The sequence below is a fragment of the Mauremys reevesii genome, linkage group 6 (assembly GCF_016161935.1).
Source record: "Mauremys reevesii isolate NIE-2019 linkage group 6, ASM1616193v1, whole genome shotgun sequence".
NCBI lineage: Eukaryota > Metazoa > Chordata > Testudines > Geoemydidae > Mauremys > Mauremys reevesii.
In genome coordinates, this window is record NC_052628.1 from 113,877,895 (window position 1) to 113,898,888 (window position 20,994).

General features: G+C 53.7%; 1 long non-coding RNA gene across 1 annotated transcript; it reads left to right on the forward strand.

The window, feature by feature from the left end:
• The first annotated feature begins 1,998 nt into the window (after nt 1-1,998).
• Nucleotides 1,999-4,876, forward strand: LOC120407577. The gene is made up of 3 exons (XR_005600118.1): nt 1,999-2,428; nt 2,841-2,945; nt 4,470-4,876. It is a non-coding gene; the product is annotated as an uncharacterized LOC120407577 (long non-coding RNA).
• Nucleotides 4,877-20,994: the final 16,118 nt, after the last annotated feature.

Sequence of the window (20,994 nt, forward strand, 5' to 3'; positions counted from 1 at the left end):
ACCACTGTTCCATGGAAGGAAAGTATAGAACAGGTCAGCCAAACGATTTTTTTGCAAACCACAGGGCTGGTTGCAGGTCACATGAGAACTTGCACTGGATTTGATGAAAGCCAGCTTATTATGGGGACGGTGGGCTTGTTTGGTGGCGTTGGGCAGCTGTTTTCATGAAGCTGTGGCCTGTGTTGGGTTTTTTCCTGCTTGTCTCTGGAGTCTGCTTTTTAGAGGTGGGAAGGGGATTATGCCCTATGCTGTTTTTTTCTCAAACTCCACCCAGCAGCATGGCCTTATGACACAAACTCTGCCCTGTGGCATGACACACCAATACAAACCCTTTCCCCACAAATTCTTGCCTTTTCCGCAGGTGTTTAGACCAATCGCACTTGTTTGTGGCAGGTTTTATGGCAACCCCTTGCTGTTAAACTTCCCAGGTCTGGTCACTTTCACAGCATCTTTTTCGCTTTCTCGATTTTTTATCTAAAGGAGGCAGAGCCTGGAATTCTAGGGTTGGGTGACTGGGGCAAGTTCCTTCACCTCTTTGCAACCCCCTCTGTGAAACCAGGATAATGATCCGAACCTCCTTCGGTGAAGTGTTTGGAGCTCTGCAGATGAGTGTACGAGTGAAGTATTTTTACTAAATGGGAGGATTGGCCAAAGCCTCCAGAGAGAGACCATTTCTACACTGAAAGTGAAGGGTCACCATTTCGCCTCCAGGACTGTGTCCTTGATGATGATTAACCCTTTCATACCTTTACACACACACACACACACAACATTGCCATTCCCATCTGGCTACTCCTTTCTTCTGCAATAGGAGCCGTCTGCACTGACCCTTCTGTTCCCAGCCCTGCCTAGATTCACCCTTCTGCCCTTTGAATTTTTACGGCCGGGTGTCAAAAGCAACTGCAATTCTCTCCTCCCAGTCCCTGCACTGTTCTTGAATCTGTTCCCTTTTTGAACTCTAGTGTCTGCTTATTTGTGTTCTTACGGTGTGGGGTGAGGAGGGCTACTACAGGGGAGGGCCTGATCTTGCTTCCATTGAAAGTAACAGGAGCAGAGCCCCTGAAGGAGGATCCCGTAGTGCTTTTCATATAATCCATGTATGATGTTATGTCCCACCAGGCAGATGGATGGCAGAGGAAGCAGCATGGGGCCATCTTCTCCTCCAACTCTACCGGGAGCAGCAGCAAGCTCCCCTCCCCCCTGGAATGGCAGGGGTAGCAGCAAGGGGCACCCCATACTTACCCCAGCAGCTGGGGTGTATCTGCGCAGGGGCTGGGCTTGCAGCACTCTCCTCCTCCTGACAGAGTCCTGGGGTAGGTAGTGTTGCTGGTGGCCCCTAGAGGAGGAGGAGTTAGCACTCCGAGAGGTGCCTGGGATGCAGGTCACCCCTCCCAGGGCCAGAGTTTCAGCTTGTCTGCTGACTTAGATAGAACCATGCATTAATTTGCCTCATGCGAACACAAGGGATAAACACCTACTTGTTTTTAAATGAACACTGAGATGCGGATGTAATCACATGACTCCAGCAGCTCATTCCTCAGGTTTGGATTTACAGCATTTGTGCCTTAATCCAGTGCTGTTTCCTAGAGGGTTTTTTTCCATTTAGAGTTTAAAGAATGTAACACTGGTATGAGCTGCTAAATCAACAGCCCTGGAATTTTATATCACCTTATGTGCAGAAAGGATCATGCAGATTGTGTGAGCTCCTGCATACTGCCCGTATTTTTACTTCGGATTTTACAGGGCTGCTGCATAGGTCGAAGTGTCTGTAACTCGTGGTTGCAAGAACATAGCAGGTCTTATATCCATCCGGGGATCTCAAAACACATTACAAAGGCCAGTATCATGTGTCCTTGTTTTACAGGTGGGCAAACTGAGGCAAGGGAGCTGGGAAATGACTTGCCCAAAGTCACCTGCAGCCAAGCTGAGAATAGAACCCAGGCCTTCTGAGGTCATACTGCCTCCCGTGCTGTGTCACAGCAGCCGCGAGAACTGGTGGGCAGTAGCCCCCTATCTGACCTCCGCATTGTAATCTCTGCTTTACAGAGCAGAATAACTGAGATGAATGTTACTCTGTTAGCGGCACTTCCTGTCTAGGTTCTCACTCTGCACCCATCCATGTGGTTTCTGAGCACCTGACCTGTTCATTAAAGTGAACACGCGAGCGAGACGATCTCTAGTCGTCTCTTCCGCGCTGCTTCTCTCCTCCCCGCTTCTGTAGAGAGGTTTATTGGCGGGGGGGCTGGTTTCTAAATATCTGGGTTTGAGGAGTGGCTGGCTTACAGCAGTCGGTTTCACGCCCATTCAGAAGGAGCTGGCTTTTGTGTCCCCTCCAGACACCAGCTCCCCAGTCGTGCACCAGTAGCCAAGGAAGCTCTGCCTTTTCTTCCCTCGAGTCTCCCGCTGAAAGTGGAACACAGCTACTGTGGTAGGTCACAGTGACACGGGGCGGGGGCGGTCCCTCAGGCCATTCGTGGGCAGGCTGTGAAGATAACAGCTGAAGACTCAGATCTGCCCCTATATCTAACAGCGACCTAGCAGTGAAAGTGCAGCACATGGTGACACAATCTGTGCAGCTGAATGAGGGAGCTGCTGTCGGGACCAGTGGGAGCTTGTTGAAGGTTAGCTGTCCAAATCCGAAGTGCAGAGTGTTACCATAACCCACCTGGAGGGGCAGGGATGGGCGTGGCCAGATCTGATCATGTCAGGCACAGCCGTCGATGGGAAAGGGCCTTTTGTGTGGTGGTGGCTGTTCGCTGTGATGGCAGCTTTACGCCCTTAGGGCAGGGCAATGCCATGCAAGTGGGGAGGTCTTCAACCGGCTCCTTCCTCCCCGCCAGCATCAACTCACACTGTCCTGGGTTCAGTTTCAGCCAGCTGCTCTTCAACCACGTGCTGATCTGACCACGGCACTCGACTCGCAGGGAGTTGGACCTGGAGCGAAGGTGATGTAGAGCTGGGTGCTGTCTCCCTAACGCTGACATGTTAGTTTATGCTCCCTCACTACCTTTGTGGCCACACATCTGGTGTCTGCAAACCCCCTTACTCCAGGACATGGCTGCTCTTAGCTTTACTGCTAACCTCTACTTTTACAGTACGGCGGCGTCGGCTGATCTTGGGTTTGCCACCATTTCTGATTGTAAAGGGTGGGGGGGAATGTTCTTCCCTTTTCTTTAAAGTAGGTCAAAAATGGCTGCACTGACTGGGCTCCGACTTTCCCGATCAATTCACCTTTGGGCTGAAACCACCGGTGGAAAGAGTTGGCCCCAGAAATGAATCCGAGAAGGTTGCAAGCCGTTAAAAGGGGGGGGGGTGAGGGGCGAGGTTAGAATGGGAGAGGCAGTTCAATCTGAGTAGTTACGCAACCATAGTTACGCACGCACTCCAGTATACAGGGCTGAGACCTGCCGAGCTCAGCTTTGACTCCCCAGCTGTTCTCAGAACTGCGGCTTCCTGGTGATTCATTTCTGCTGAGTGGCTCTGTAATGAGGGATCCCCAATTGCCCAAACCCCAGATTTTACAAAGGTTCCCCTGGGATCTTTACACAATGAGGGTTCTGCTGAATGTACATTACACAGAAGAAGGACTTTTTTTTTCTCTTATACGGCACCAAGCCTGGAGCCTGTGCTTGATCAATACATACTGTGGGCCAGATGCTCAGTGCGTGTAAATCAGCACAGCTCCAGCAACTTTAGTGCAGCTCCACTGATTCACCCTAGCTGAGAATCTAGCCCCAGGCTTGCATATTGCATTGAGACCGTCCTGTCAGCAACTGCAGTTTCTCTGCACAGTGTAAGTTAGGTTTCTCTGGTGAACGAATGCAAGTGAGTTTCAAATGCTAGTTTAGTGTCAGTTTCAATGGTGATTAGTGCTCTAGCGATCATTTTTCTGGTATTGTAGGTACAGGAGCAGCTGGAAAGTGCTGTGCAAAGTACCAAACACGTTACACAAACCTTGCCCCAAGGGGCTCCCTAGTGAAAAGTACAGTAAAGAAACTAGACAAACATGCACTGCAGGCAAAGCATGACTGTAGTTAGAATGTCTGCCCAGGCAGGTGGGTTTTCAGCAGCTTCCTAAATGAGCAGTGGGAACAGGTCTGAATTCTGCTGCGATGGTTGCCCTCGAAATGTGCTTGTACGGCAGCATCTTTCTGCACTTGCTGCCTCTCGGGATGACAGCCGCCACGATAACAGAGCCGTGCTAGTATAACCCTGCCTTCCTAGAGCACCTTGGGCAAGTGGGTGCAGTACCAGTCACACGCAGGCCTGACTGATTCCGAAAGAGGCACCAGTGCCTGCCATTCGTGTGCAATAATTGTGGGCGTGCGCCCGTGCTATGCCCGAGGGAGGCTGGGCCAAGAGGCCTTTCAGCACTGAGCCAGAAAAGCAGGATTTCAAATGAATTAAGGGTGGATTCACTGCACCCTTCCTGTGCTTCATCTGTGCTGATGATGGTTTTTCTTCTGGAGGGGAGGAGATGCCACTAAGCCAGCTGGGTTCGCTTGTCACTATAGGAAGTGGAGGTGAAGTGGGACATCCACAGCCCAAGCAGCAGAGAATGGAGATGTCCTCGCTGCAGAGGGTAGCGTCAGAGGATTTCCTCCAGAGGCCCAGAGGGGAACGGGCTTACCAGCAGCCGTTGCTAAACCTGTAAAACAGGCCAGTGCACCACGAACAGGAGAGTTTGATCTGAAAAGGGAGCTAAGACATTTCAAACAGGACAAAGTAGCAGCTGCCCTTAATGGTTTTAAAAATTAAAATAAACCTAAAAATAATGGAGTATTTTTCAACTATTAGATTACATCATATTACGACCTGTCAGGAGTAGAGGTACATGCTACGCACCTGATTGGAATGGGCGTGAACAACACATCTCAAAGAACAAGTTACGAGAAGGCGAGTAACCGTTTTTTGTTGGATGTTCCATTTCATAGGAACTGTTGAAAATCTGTTTTCATTCTGAATCGGCACAAGAACAAATTATGAAACGTTGACATTTCCCACAAAATGGAAAGTCCGAATTTTGACTAGCTCCGTTGGTGTCACTCGGGGCAGCGCCATCTTTTTAAAGGCAGGTGTTTTGCTTTGGGCCTGTCATTAGGACGGTTCTGATGAGTCCATTCAGATCCAGAACCGGGTCCAAACTGTTCCAGAATCTGTGGGCATTCAGAGCTGACATTTTGGCTTAGACCTTTGTGATTTCCATGAAGTTTTGGGCCTTACCTGCACTTAAAATGTTACAGCAGCACTACTGCTGCAGTGTTGCTGTAGCGCTTCAGTGTAGATAATTGACAGCAGGGACTCTGCCATCAGAGTAGATAATCCAGCTAATTCTTCTATCAGCCTGGTGCTGGCTGCTTAGCCTGGGCTCCAGGACCCTGCAGGGTGGGAGGTCTCAGAGCCCAGATTCCAGCGCCAGCCCAGAAGTCTACACAGCAATGAAAACGCCTCGCAGCCCAAGCCCCACAAGCCCGAGTCAGCTGGCCCGGGCCCACCACAGAGTTTTCTTTGCTGTTCAGACATCCTCTAAGGGAGTTGGCCTCAGTCCCACCTGTGCTTGGTTATCTGCATTCCGGCCGATGGGTTTGATTGATTTCCTTTATTGGCACTTGCACAACCATTATATCCCCAGGGCGTAGAGAACATAAACAAGGTTCCCTATAATTGGACAGGAAGGAAAAAACTCCATTTGTCACAGTTCAGAGCAACTGCACCTGTATTCCCCCTCCGTGGTCTAGCCAGGGCATCCACCCTAGGCTCCTGGCTCCGCCCCTCTCTTGGGGGGAGACCCACATCTCGCTCCCTCCTGACAGGGGTTCTTCCAGGCTGAACAGTTCCTTGCCCCCACTGTATTATTCCCTAGCGAGACAGACTGCCTAAACCGGCCAGCATCCCTTTGCTTTCTCCTCAGCGGTTACACACCGTTGGGACGGCCCATGCTTTTAGATTAACACACGGCTTTTCTAAGCAAGTCTTACGGTAAAACCAGTACAGAGAAAACAATGAAAGAACCGACACACACATGACTAAGCTTACCAGAGATCTGGCTAGTGAACAGTCCTTCAAACCCCAGCCAAGGGGTTTTCCTGTGGTCACAAGTCCATAGAGCAAGCATACTCGTGATGATGTGAGTCACTCCGGGAACAGGTAAACAGCCAGACAAAGGGTCCCCCCCTCAGGGCAAAGCTTCAAAGGCTGCAGCCAAAGGTGGGCGTTTTCAATCCTCTCCTCCCAAATGCTTCCTTAATTAGTCAGCTAGGTGTGGTTCAACGTCCATGTGCAGTTACTCCAAATCAGATTGCCCCGTCATCTGTTGAAGATTGCCAAAGCTCCTGCTGCCGTTGTCAAACAACAGGTACATGGGGAGTGGCAGCATTCCCTGAGCAGTAATCCAACCGATAGTCAAATGGAGCCATTCACTAATCTGGAATTGGATGAACTGCTGAATGATTTAAAAATAGGTACAGCTCCCGGATATGATAGAATTTCACCAGAATTCATGAAACATCTGGGTCCTCGTGCTCGGGAATGGCTCATTCCGTTTTTCAACGGAGTTCTGCAGGAAGCCAGACTGCCTAGAATCTGTCTACAAGCAAAGGTCATTGCCTGCTGAAACCTGGGAAAGACCCACACTTGCCTTCAAGCTACAGACCAATTTCACTTCTAAGCATCTGCTTTAAGGTGCTTGAGCGTCTGATTTCACAAAGAATTTCACTATCTGTGGAAGGCATGCTGGCACCAGCAAGCTGGCTTTCGCTGCCTCTGATCAAGTACTTGCACTTACAACTTCCATCGAAAATGGATTGCAACATAATTTGAAGACTAGTCCAGTTTTCCTCGACCCGACCACGGCATACGATATGGTTTGGCACATGGGCCTTTTGGTGAAATTATCTAGAACTATGCCAAGTTGGTTAGTATGTGCAATGGCTCTGTTTTTGAGAAATTGCCATTTCCATGTACATATTGGTGATAGAACAAATGTTTGAAGGCACCAGAAGAACGGCCTCCCGCAAGGATCACTATTATCGCCAAAGTTATTCAATTTATATTCGAATGACCTACCATATACTGGGTCTCACAAGTTTGTTTATGCAGATGACATATGCCTCGGCACCCAGTCACACTCCTTTGACACACTTGAGAGTGTTCTGAATGCAGATATGGCGGCTATGGCCTATTATTGTCATCGGTGATGTCTGATAGCAAGCGGAAGTAAGACCATGTCGTCAAGTGTCTTCCACTTACATGAACTTAGTTCTCAATGGTCAGTGAATAAAGCATGATTCACACCCGGTCTATCTAGGCATCACATTGGATAGAACTCTCACTTATCAAGACCATTGTACAAAGACAGCAACTAAGGTCAAAACACGCAATAACCTGCTCGGAAAACTGGTTGGAACAACATAAAGCGCCGCCAACGCCCAAATGTTACGCACTTCAGCATTCCCTTGACACGCTGAGTTGGCCACACTGTGTGCTGGTTTTGTGATGCTACTGCAACCTGAGGGGAAGTATCATAATCAAGGAAACTTGGTAACCACTGCTAGAGAAGACACCTGCTTGAGAAGCCAGTCTTTAAACTCAGCTGTCTTTCTAGGTTTGTTTTGATAGGTCATTCCAGACAACACAGACCCTATGTCAGATGCCTTGTTTGTGTCCTCCTCTTCAGAGAAGATGTTCTTGTCAGACCAAACCCACTTCCTCCCACCTAGCCACATGAAGACTCAGATGGTAACAACATTCATTCACAACCAAACTGTGCCACTGTCAAAGCTGTGACTGGAGGTGAAAGGCCCTTTTTTCCTCTTACTAATCCCCTGAGCCACAGAACACACATTAAGTATCCGAAATACAGGTGACATGGGGCAAAATTTGTACACCTGATTCCCTAAAGCTCAGCACCTCTGACCATTGTCATTTATTTAGGTGTCCAAAATATGGAGTGAGCGGCCTAACTTTAGGCACCCACGTTAGAAGAAGCTGGTCGCATTCTCCCTCCCCCGGCCTCAAGCTTCATTAGATGCCCCCTGGTTTTCCCCACTTAGCAAATGTCCTACTAAAATGTGGACCAGGTTGTAAGTGACCAGTGCACAAACAGGGAAGGACACCAGGAGTTTTCTTGTGCATCCCCAAGGATGCCAGTCACATCTATAGTCCTCACACTCACCCAAGTGGAAGGAAAGTATGAGACCATCGCCCTACCCTCTCTGCACAAGTCTATGGAGCTGGCCATCCAAAGAGCATGTGCCAAGTACTCTGCTATCCTACGCACCAGGGAGTTCAGAGAGAAATAGTGCCTCTGTAGCATGATGACTTTTGGAGCCGTCGCTGGGGCAGTGCTGCTCTGCATCCCCTGTGGCACAAGCCCTAGTCACACAACACACCTATAGTGGCTAGGTAATTACACTGGGCACCATAGGCTTTCTCTAATATATGGCTGGTGGAAATCTCCTGAGAACAGCTGATCCTGCAGGCTTCCCACCATTTGGGGATGAAATCTCCAGAGACAAATTTATGAGATTTCGGGGCCCTGGAGTCTGGCCCCTAACCCTGACCCCAAACCTAATCCTACTTGGGATCCCAATCCAAACCTGTCTTTCTCCACTCATCTCTAGCTATAATGCTGCAGTCCCATGTGACAGCAGGGGGGAGACTGCCAGGTGCACAGCATGAGTTGTGCCATTAAACTGGCTGCTGATCCACTGGCTTCCAACCAATACAGGCCCAAATGTGAGCTCACTGAAGTCAGTTTATAGATCAGGACTAACCCCGCTGATGTCAATAGCGCGATTCTGGTGCAAGGTTACAGTCAAGCTCACACGGTGGGTGCAGCGCTGATGGAGCCAATACACCAACCGTGCAGCGGCACGTCCCCCCAAATCCATAGGGTGCCAGCACGGGCTGAAGGGCCACTGTGAAGTGCTCATGTGCCTCTCCCACGTGCTTTGGAGGACAGGTTGCTCCACGGTGGCTGAGCCCCCAAAGAGACTCTAGCAATCTTCCCATTTATCACCGCCCTGGTAGGGGCACATCATACACTCCCTGTTATGGCCCATCCGCCTGCCGTTAGACAGACCTTCCCCATCTAGCATGGAGGACCGCTTGGGGCAAGGAGAGAAGATCATCCGCTGAATCCCAGGGGGCCTTGCAGCCAGGGCCCCGTCGGATGGCTTTGCATGTGGCCTCATCTCTGGCTGAACCAGCACTGTGCTTGTGCAGAGGTGGGAACGTGGCTTTGAGGCGGTTTGGTGCTACAGGGGCTCATATTAGCTGGACGCAGGCCTTTGGGGGCTGGCCCAGGGAAGATCCCTGCTGGGATCCTTGTTCGCATTTTACAGTGACGTTGTATTATTATTATTTGGTTGTTGCTATTTTAACCAAGTCCCCTCTGAGATGCTCAGCTGGAGTTACAGTCGCTTGCATCAAACCCTAGGTCTAAGTCAATCGCCTTCTGTTTAATTCCTCAGCACCTGGGAAGCCTGAATCTCCATGGCAGCTGTCTCAAACACCCAGCTCCCCCGGGATGCCTGCGGCGACAGACGAAGCACACAGGAGCCTGCCAAGCCGGTCGAGCTTAGCTCTCTCTGCAGCAAAGAGGTGAGATTTCAAAATTGCCTTCTTGCTGTCCTGTGCCAAACGGTCCTTAGAGGCCCTGCTCCTGCCCCTGTTGAACTCCATGGGCGTTTTGCCTCTGACTTCAGTGGGAGCAGGATCCAGGCCCAAAAGCCCATTGCCCAATTCCTGTCTCCCCCAGGACCCTGCCTGCAAAACTTCCATTGTGAGGAAGGAGCGAAAAGCCTCTTGCTTTTCACAGCAAAACGGTGGGGGTTTGTATACTGTGATAAAACAAGGGAATTCCGGGACAGCTGGCCTCATAGCTGGACAAACCAGAATTTAGACAGTAATCCACGTACCAGCATCGAGCTGATCCTCTGTCCCAGCCAGTGCTACAACTTTGTAGTAGAGCCGTTCAGGTAGACATCCCAGACTGCATTGCTTCATGTGCTCTGAGCGCTGCCCCATGTGCATGTCCTCCGGACACACTGCCTCCTGCCAAGACCCTACGGAATAGCTGCTCCCACTTCCCAGAATTCACTGCCTACCCACGTCAGTATGGTGTCAGTGTGACATTGTGAGCACAGACGCACCATTCTATTAAGAGGAAGGGAAACTAGTGATCACAGCAATTCCTCAACCCCCAAGAATGCCTTCCCTCAGAGGGTCTCAGCATCCCTGAGTTTAGCCGCACAACCTGGGGGATGGGGAAATATTAATGTGATGTTGCACTCAATATTTTTATAAAAATATTATGTGTATAAGTGTGGATATGATGTAACTGGAATATGCTTTATGCAAAAGGTCTCTTGTAAGGTATCATTACAAAGCTTATAATCTACTGAGTGTGGTCATCCTATTTGTATGAATGTATCATTCTTGTATCTGAAACTAGGAATATGAAATATAACTCTGAGGTACTATTGTAATTATGCAAAGTGTGGGCCATTAATGGTGGTTTGGTATCTTGATGGCTCCCATTAAAGAGGACAATTGGTTGTAAATGGCTCTGTTTACTTGTAAGACTTCCTGTATACCTGTGTGCCAGCGAGTGGGTAATGAAGTCTCACAGGACATGTGATCATGTCACCTGAACTGGAATCCATCTTTAACCTGGGGCTTTTCCATTTAGAAGGAAGCGGGGGAACCCAGAGGGAGACAAAGGATTCCCGCCTTGTGCCAAAGCTATAAAAGGGGGTGGAACAGAATAAAGGGGGCTGCAATCATGAGAAATCCCCTTTGTTACCATCTGAGCTGGAACAAGGACTGTACCGGAGAAAGGATTGGGCCCAGACTAGGAAGGTGTCTAGTCTGTGAAAGAAGCTTATTGGAACATCTCTGAGGGTGAGATTTACCTGTAATCAGTTTCTTACTGTATTAGGATTAGACTTGCGTGTTTTTGCTTTATTTTACTAGATGACTTACTTTCTTTTGTCTGTTGTTATTTGGAACCACTTAAATTCTACTTTTTATACTTAATAAAATCACTTTTGTTTATTCATTAACTCAGGGTAAGTGATTAATACTTGGGGGAGCAAACAGCTGTGCATATCTCTCTATCAGTGTTATAGAGGGTGAACAATTTATGAGTTTACCCCGTATAAGCTTTATACAGAGTAAAACGGATTCATTTGGGGTTTGGATCCCATTGGGAGCTGGGTGTCTGGGTACTGGATACAGGAGCACTTCTTAAGCTCTTTTCAGTTAAGTCTGCAGCTTTAGGGGCGTGGACCAGACCTGGGTCTGTGTTGCAGCAGCTGAGCATGTCTGGCTCAACAAGGCAGAGTTCTGGAGTCCCAGGCTGGCAGGGAAAACGTGCTCAAAGGTAATCTCAGCACATCAGGTGACAGTCCCAAGGGGATCTCTGTGACCGAACCCGTCACAATTAATATCCCCATTTTACAGACGAGGAAGCAAAATGAGCCTGAAGCCTGAAGTCTCAGGGCATCTGTGGCAGAGCCAGGTGATACAACTAGCTTGCCTGGGTCCCAGGGCTTTAGCCAACCAACGTCCTTCCTCATCAGACTGTCTAGTGACTTTTGACTCTTCCCAGAACCATGCTCAATCATTTCCCTATAGCCTAAACATGCTAAGTTTGATAGCACTGATCAGAGCGCGTGGCTCACCACAGCCTAATTGTTATTACAGCACAAAGCACAGGCGTTTTTTCCTGGGAAAATAGGCGGGGCGGGCGGGTTGAGACAGTGGATGCTCCTCTGCTGGTTCTTGCTGCTGGGTACAAGTAGCATTTTCACTGTGGTTCCATGCGCTGCCTTCTCCCTCCCCTCCAGGCAGTGACACTGATTTGCCTGCCTTTAAAGTGCTCCCCCATTGTGTCTCTCCTAACTTTCTTCTAGCGAAGCTTTGTCACCATCACATTCTCACACGTCGCTTTAAAAGTCCCATGCGATATTTTCCCTTCTCCTTATTCTACTTCAGTTTTTTTCCCCCTCTTCCTCCCTACATCCTAGGACAATGCCAGCGAGGGGAGAGGACATTCTCAAACCTGACCTTTCTTTGTTGTTACTCGTTTTGCCCGAGAAAATAAAGAGCAATTTACATCAATAGGCAACAAACGGCTCCCACGCTGTCTGTTAAGGCCATATTAATAGAAGCCCATCTGCTCCTGGAACAGATTTGCTCCACAAACTGGCAGAGGAGAGAAATGTTCAGAGATAAATGGGCACCGGTCTGCGGAATTTTTTTCATGGATGAGCATAGACTCTGATGAGCCCTGTTCATCTCTCTGAGCAGGGGGAGACCAGCATGTTCCATTCGCTGGGGTCATCTCCAAGGCCACCAGGAGAAGCAGGTCCCCAGACAGCTCCCCCCGGCAGTGGTCTCTGGGCTCCAGACTCCCCCATCTCCCCAGGCTGCTCCACTATATTGTTCACCAGCAGTTTTATTTTATTGATGCGCTATTGTTGCCTGAGCCTTGATCACCAGGGGTGGCAAGTAAGATGATGACAGATGGCTCCAATCCTCCCGCTGGAATCAATGAGGGGAGGGAAGATTGCAAGTGGTTTCAGTGGGAGCACAATTGGATCCAGCTCTGGAGGGAGAGGGGCATTTATTTATTTACTTATTTGCATGAAAAAGCAAGAAACTTTATTTTAAAAGGGTTTTTTTTCCCCTATCAATATGGTTTCTTAATTGCTCATTAGTCATCTAATGAGTCTTCTGTGTGTTTCTTGGACATAAGAGTTCCCACTGAAATGCCAGTGGATGAATTTAGTGCTGTCTATAGCAATAGCGCAAGTGACATCCTGACAGTTCAGGGAAACTATTTCTTTTGAACGACTCGCACCAAAAGTGGATCTCTCCTTCGCATACAGCTGACTCCTAAATAAAATGGGAAGGACAAAAGAGAACATGCACCAGGCCTGAGGCATTCTATAGCTAATCACTCTCAGAACATGCTGCCTTCCCTTTCTTACTCCTTAAATATAGACTTTGGTTGCACAAGGCTCAAGAAAGGTTTGTGAAATCAAATGTGATTGTATAATGGTCCACTTTCATAGAAATGTCGGGCTGGAAGGGACATCAAAAGGAAATCTAGTCCAGCCGCCTACCCTGAGGCAGGGACATCTAGACCATCCCTAACAGATGTTGTCTAACCTGTTCTTAAAAACCTCCGATGACGGGGATTCCACAACCTCCCTCGGTAACCTAGCCATATAGTTGGAAAGTTTTTCCTAATAACCAACACAAATCTCCCCTGCTGCTAACTAACCATTTTGTCCTACCACCGATGGACATAGCAAACAATTGGTCTCCATCTTTATAATGCCTTTTACATATTTGAAGATGTTGTCATGTTCCCCCTCAGCCATCTCGTCTCTAGACTAAACATGCCCAATTCTTTCAGCCTTTCCTCATAGGTCAGGTTTTCTAAGGCTTTTATCATTTTTGTTGCTCTCATCTGGACTTTCTCCAATTTGTCTACATCTTTCCTAAATTGTGGACACAGTTCTCCAGCTGAGGTCTCACCAGTGCTGAGTAGAGTGGGACAATTACCTCCTGTCTCTCATGTTAATGCTCCCAGGATCATATTAGCTTTTTTCACATCTACGTCACAATGTTGACTTGTATTCAATTTGTGACCTGCTATAGCCCCCAGACCCTTTTCAGCAGTACTACCACCTAGCCAGTTATTCCCCATTTTATAGTTATACATTTGATTTTTCCTTCCTAAATGAACCACTTCAATGAACGACTCGCATTTTTTAAATTTTTTAAATTTTTTAAAATTTCATCTCGTTGGTTTCAGACCAATTCTCCAGTTCGTCAAGGGCATTCTAATCCCGGCCTCCAAAATGCTTGCCGCCCCTCCCAGCGCGGTGTCATCCACACATTTTATAAGCGTACTTTCCACTGCTTTATCCAAGTCATTAATGAAAATATTGACTAGCAGACTGACCCCTGTGGGACCCCAGTTGCTACACCCTTCCTTGTTTGACAGTGAACCATTGATGGATACTCTTTGAGTACAACCTTTTGACCAGTTTGCACCCACCTTATAGTAATTTACTCTAGACCACATGTCCCTAATTTGGTTATGAGAATGTCATGTGGAATTATGTCAAAAGCCTTATTAAAAGCCAGATATATCCCATCTACTGCTTCTTCTCCCCCTCCCCGCATCTCCCAGGCCAGTAACCCTGTCAAAGAAGGAAATTAAGTTGGTTTGGCATGATTTGTTTTTGACAACTCCATGCTGGCAATTCGCTCATAACACTATTGTCTTCTAGATGCTCACAAATTGATTGTTTGATCATTTGTTCCAGTATCTTTCCAGGTATCAAAGTTAAACTGATTGGTCTATACTTCCCTGGGTCCTCTCTGTTCCCCATTTTAAAGATGGGTACTATATTTGCCCTTCTCCAGTCTTCTGGGACCTCTCCTTTCCAGGGCCAGCTCTAGACCCCAGCGCGCAAAGCGCACGCTTGGGGCGGCATGCTGCCGGGAGGGCGGCAGGGGGCTCCGGTGGACCTCCCGCAGGCGTGCCTGTGGAGGGTCCTCTCATCCGGCGGCTCCAGTGGACCTGCCGCAGGCATGCCTGCGGAGGGTCCGCTGGTCCCGCGGCTCGGGTGGACCTCCCGCAGGCATGCCTGCGGATGCTCCACCGGAGCAGCGGGACCAGCGGACCCTCCGCAGGCACGTCTGCAGGAGGTCCACCGGAGCCGAGGGACTGGCGACCGCAAGAGCGCCCCCCGCAGCATGCCGCCCTGCTTGGGGCGGCGATATTCTTAGAGCCGCCCCTGCTCCTTTCCTCCATGAGTTCCCAAAGAGAATCCCTAATGGGTCTGAAATTGCTTCAGCTAGGTCCTTAAATACTATAGGATGAATTTCATCAGGCCCTGCCAACTAGAATACATCTAATTTATTTAAATTATTTAACCTGTTCTTTCGCTATCCTGGCTAGTGTTCCCCCTTGTTGTTAATATTGTGGTGAGTATCTGGTCATCATTATCAACCTTTTTAGCGAAGACTGAAGCAAAATAGGCATTAAACACCTCACACCTTCTTGAGGTCATCAGATACTAGCTCTCCTTTCCCGCTGGGTAGAGGACCTATGCTTTCCTTGGGGTTTCTCTTGCTGCTAATGTATTTAAAGAACCGCTTCTGATTGCTTTTTATGACTCCTGCCTCTAGCCAGGAATCCAGGCTGGGGAGCTGGGAAACCTCCAGAGGTTAGGCTGGAGGTGGGGGAAATACCAGCAGAAAGTGAGAGCTGGTGAGAACTGATGTGACTATCTACAACTACTGAGCCCTCCTATAAGGAGGGAGCAGAGGTGGAGAGGAACACAGGACATGGGAACATGGGCATTGTGGGTAGAAAGATAAAAGGGGAGGAAGAGAGAGGAATCAGGAGTAAGAAGGGGATCTGGACCCCAAGCGGCAGGGAATGGGAGGAATATTCCAGACTGTGGGTGTAGCAACACTAATATGGGATTGCTCAGAATAGCTATGGAATGGCTGATAGGGTGCTGTGTTCTCTTCCATCTTACCTTTCTCAGCAATGGAGATGATTCATCCATGATCGCACTGCCCCAGACCCATTGCATTCACCCTTTTCGCTTTGCTCTTTTCCAAGCAATAGCCCATAACTTATTTCCAAGCTAAAATCATGTTTCATCCTCAGCTTTGTGACCTGCATTGTCGCAGAGAAGCATTGTCAGTGGTCCATAGATTGACTCTCTGTCTTTCATGTAGATCCATGAATTGCTTTGAAGATTAACACTAAGGCCGTAAACTGGTAGCGGAAGCTGACTGGGAGCCAGTGGAGAAGTGGGGGCACAAGCTTGATGTGCTCACAGAGACCTAAACCCTGGTGGGGTTGAAGGGAGGACACCAGAGCCTGTGCAGTGTGTTCGCATTCAGTTTCAGAGACAGAGAACTACACTCACCCAGCTGGAAGGCAACCAGTGCGTGAATCACTGTGCCCAGTTCCTCGGGGTAAGTGGGGATTGTCTATCCCTGTCTGACAAGGATGCTGTCTGATTTAATTTGTGAATGCCTGTGAAGCACTTTTTGGTCCTCGCGTGGAAGAAATCAAAGCCCCAGGACTGCAGCGGTGACAACGGGAAGAAATTTGCCCCTGCAGGAGAGACAAAGAAATGTGCTGAGATTTTCAAAGCCCGCTAGGAGCATTAGATACTGTGACAAAGTTCCTCCTCTACCTTGGTAGGTCCTGCACTTATTGGCAGATTTGCTCACCTCAGTGATCTTCCCCTCTGGTGGAACCCACAGTCTGGGTCAACTCCTGTGTCTGATCAGGAGTTGGGAGGTTTGGGGGAAACCCGGGCCCACCCTCCACTCCGGGTTCCAGCCCAGGGCCCTGTGGATTGCAGCTGTCTGTAGTGCCTCCTGTAACAGCTGCATGACAGCTACAACTCCCTGGGCTACCTCCCCATGGCCTCCTCCAAACACCTTCTTTATCCTCACCACAGGACCTTCCTCCTGGTGTCTGATAACGCTTGTACTCCTCAGTCCTCCAGCAGCTCACCCTCTCCCTCTCAGCTCCTAGCTCCTCACACGCACACCACAAACTGAAGTGAGCTCCTTTTTAAACCCAGGTGCCCTGATTAGCCTGCCTTGATTGGCTGCAGGTGTTCTAATCAGCCTGTCTGCCTTAATTGGTTCTAGCAGGTTCCTGATTACTCTAGTGCAGCCCCTGCTCTGGTCACTCAGGGAACAGAAAACTACTCATCCAGTGACCAGTATCTTTGCTCTCTGCTGTAGAGGCTAGGAGAGAGGGGCTGCTGCTGCTGCTGCTGTTCTGCTGGCCTTCGCGCTGCTGCTGCTGCTCCTGGCTCCCGGCATGGCACCACCACCCCACCCCCCCCCTCCTTGCTCTGCTGGCTGGCTGGCTGCTGGGCTGGCCCACCCCCCCGTTGCCCACCTTGCTGCTGCTGCTGCACCCCCTTTGGGCCCCTCTCCAGCCCCCCCCTGAGGGGCCAGAGGAGGGGAGAGGAGTCCGGAGGTTGCTGCACCACCACCAACCACAACCACCCACTCCTGCTCAGCCACCTAGACTCCACCACCCACCACCACTGCCACTGCTGCTGTGCTGGAGCTGTGTGGGGAGCTGAGGCCCCGAGGAGGAGGAGAGAGGGAGCTGAGCCTGCTGGAGACTCTGAGAGACACGTGGGCCACACCGTGGAGGGGCACCTATTGAGCCTGCCTTTTTTCTGTGTGCAGTTGGAGTGGTGGGGTGGTGGGGGCTTGGGACTGACACTGGGCGGTGTGGGAGCCCTCCGGTCCCACTTCCCCCCTCCCCTTCGCCTCACCACCCACCCCCACCTCCTCCACCACACCACCCCGCTGGCGTCTTGGCGTCTTTCCATCTGCCTCATTCTCTCTGGGACCTGGCTGGCCCTGGCTTGCTACGCCCACCCTGCACCATTTGGCAGCCAGCAGCCAGCTGCACTGACTGCCCGACCCTTGCCCTCCCTCTGCACCCTCCCCCCACCCCCCTGTGCCCTCCTTTTGTCTGGCCTTGACCATTTTTGCCTGCCTCCTGGGCCCCCTGCCCTGTTCCCTGCCTGCCCAGCCCTTGATTTTTTGCCCCCTGCCTGCCCTCTCCCTCCCTATTTTTCCCCCCCCCCCCTCCCCCCCAGGCCCCTGCGGCCTCCCTCCTCGTGCCCCATGCCCCCCCATGCCTGCTTGTGCCTTCCCCCATTTGAGTTGCCCTTGTTCCACCGTTCCCCTGTTGTTGGTTCCCCTCCCCGGTGGTAACTGGCCCCAATTTCCTGCCTGGGTCCTACCACCCTCCCTCTCCTCCCCTGGGGCCTTGCCCCCTCCCCCCCCGCCCCTTCCTCCCTTTCTCTGGCCTCCTCCTCCCTGCTGCCAGGCCTGGAGGGGTGGTCCGCCTCTCCTCCCCTCCCTCCCTCGCTGTTTCCCCCCCTTCCCGCTCTGGGCCTGCCGCGAGGAGAGACTCCTCCCCCCCTCTCCACCCCCCCTCCCGACACCCCCCGTCCAATCCCCAAGCCTCTACCTCTCGGCGCCGCTGCCGGTTACCTGCCACTGCCCGCTGCGCGGCTGCGGCTCAACAGCCCCAGGCGAGACGCCCGCTGTGGCCATGTCCTTCCCCTTCCGATTCGGAGGGCCCTCCAGTCGGCTCCAGGTGGTGGACTACCCCGCTGCGGTGGGGCCCCTCCCCCAACCCGCCGCCCTCCATGGCGCCCCCCCTCCTCGCTCCCGAGGTCCCGGTCCCAGCCCTCACCCAGCCCCCCTCCTGTACGGCCCCAGCCCAGGCGCCCCCCCGCCCCCCAGGGCGCCCCAGCAGGTGGCCCAGCAGCGCCCCGCCGGCCCTGCTCTCTGATCGCCTGCGCTACCGCCCTCCTCTCTGGGCGGCCGGCCCCCCCGCCCCACGAAGGGAGGGCGCGGCGGCGCTCGGCCGCTCCACGACCCGGCTGAGCCACTCCAAAACTGCGGGGGTGAGCGGTTCTGCCAGGAGTGGGGCCACGGCTGGTGGTGCCGCCTCCAAAATGGGGGAAGGTGGTCTTGTTCCTGCCTGGGCTACTCCGCCGCTTGGCCGGCAGTAGAGGCCCCCTGGCCAGCTGGCATGGCCCTCCCTGCCTGCCCTTGGAGCCTTTGGGTCGCGACCTCCTGCCTCCCTCCTGCCCTCCTCCCCCGCCCTCCTGCCCGCCGCCCTCTGCCTGCAGCTGCCCTCCCGCTGCCCCACCTGTGTCCCCTGGCAGCTGCATCGTCGCCCGCCCTGGTCATCCTCTCGTTCCGCCCGGCAAGTGCGCCTTCCGGGCCGCAGCTGGCCTCGCACGAGACTGGGGCAGCCCCCAGCCTCAGGATCGGGACCCCCGCAGCCCCCCCTGCCCCTCGCTGCAGTGCCGGCAGCCCCCTCCCGGGCGCACTTGCCGGGGCCCAGGGGAGGCTTGGGAGGCGGAGCCACCGGGAGGAAGTCCCGGGCAGGCGCCTCCTCCCGAGCTGAGTTCCCCGCCGCCTGGCCCCTGCCAGTTCCCTGCTGACCGGGCTCCTGCCCTTCTCCGCCTGCTGCCACCCTGCTGATGAGGCCCGCCGCCCGCTCAGCGGCAGCCGCCCCGGCCGGTGAGACCGCTCCCCCTGCCTCCCTGCCCCCTCTTGCCCCCCCCGGAAGAGCGCTGCCCCCCCCCCTGACTCCCCCCCCCCCAGCCATGGAGGCAGCACTGGAGCCCCCGACTGCCCTCGGTCCGCAGGGAACCGGTGCAAAGGAAGCCGCCGCCCCGGGTCACCTCCAGCCTCTGACGTCTCTGAGGGCCCCCCTTCCTGATGGCCGGTTTGAGCCTCCGGCTGGCCCGACGGCGCTTGCTCCCGGGTCCGGCTGCGGCGGCTCGCCTAGCTGGGACCGTGTGCCCGCCCTCCGGTCCTCTTCGTGCCTCACGCTCCGCTCGGGACGGCCCCCTTGCCAGGCCCCAATCCGCTCCCTCCTTGGGGGGGGAGGACACTCTCGGGTCGGCATTGTCTGACTGAGAGGCTGGCGGTGTCCCGGGGGCCCTTCATCGGCCTGGCCCTGGGACTCGACCCGGGGGGCCCGCGGGCCCATCCGGCTGTTACTGGTCCCTGCCTTCCCCTGGGCGACCTCACTCCCCTTCTGCTCCCTCTGCCTGCTCTGCCTCCTCCTCCGCTCCTGGTCCTGTCCCTGGGGTCCCGGTGACGACTCCTTCATCCCGCCCTGTGGCGCGGGCGACAGCCCGTGGCCCTTCCCCGCCCCTCAGGGTGTCCGGCCTCGTGGCGCTGCGACCACCCCCTTGGTCTGTCCTCCCTGCTCGCCCTCCCCTTCCCCGACCCCCCACCCCGCCCCTCGGCCCCGCGGCAACCGCCGCTCCATCCTACCCACCAGGCTGCACTCTTCCTGGGGCCGCCCCTGCTCCGCTGGGGAGCGGGCGGCGCTGTTGAGCGGGTCTCCTGACCCCACCCCTGCCCATCGCCGGGCCCTCTGCGGCGCCCCCGGCGCAGCTGGCGCCGCGAGCGTAGGGGGGGGCGCTCCGGCCCGCCCGGCGCGGGTGTGGGGACCCCCCGGGGGCCTCCGCCGGCCCGCGGTCCCGTGGGGCTCCGCTCCCCGGCCCGAGGAGCCGCGGGGCCGCACGTCGCGGCCCCGTCCTTGGCTCCCCTCACGCACCCAACCCAGGCAGGCTCGGGCGCTAGGAGGGGACCGGCCCTCCGCGCCCGCGACCGGCCCTTGGTCCTCCTCCGGCCGTGCACCCTCACTCACCCACGGACCGCCTCCGCCAGCAGTTCGCGCGCGGCCAGCGAGCCCGAGGGTTCATCTGCCCACTCCCCCAGCCGCTTCAGTGTTCACTGCGACACTTTGCAGCTCGCCGGCTGTAGGATGGGTCTCCGCGCCGGCCAACCAGCCCGCGCCTGGCTCGGGCTTTCAGTCAACAACTCCTGCCCCCCTCATGGATCCGGCTCCTGACCGGGCTGGCGGGGTTCTCTGGCGCGCCGGTGCCCTGCACCCATACGGATCCGGCGGGCTGTTTAAGGAGGGCGGTCCGCCCACCCCTAGACCTACGCCGGCCACGGCGTGGCCGCCGAGCCGGGAGCCCGCTGCACCCCGGGGTCCGCATGGAGGCCTTGGGGTTAATCTCATCGCCTCATCGAACCTGCGGGCCGACGGGTTGCGTCACGCGCGCAGGACGCCCCGCGCCTTTGCGTCTGCTCCCGCCGGCGGAGCCGTTCGTCTCCTCGGGGCCCGCTCCGGTCGCCCCCCGCCTGGCCATCGGCGGATCTGTGCACCGGCGCGGCCTGGATCGGCTAGCCGGGCCACCATCGAGCCCACTACCAGCACGCGAGGAGATCGGGCCCCACCACTTGTGCACGGGCGCGCGGGCCTGCTCGGGCCGGACGCGCTGGGCGCCGCTTGGCCGGTTGGACCGCATTTATCCGTCTCGACTCCACCCTGGTCCCACCGGACATGGCTTCGCTCGGCCCACC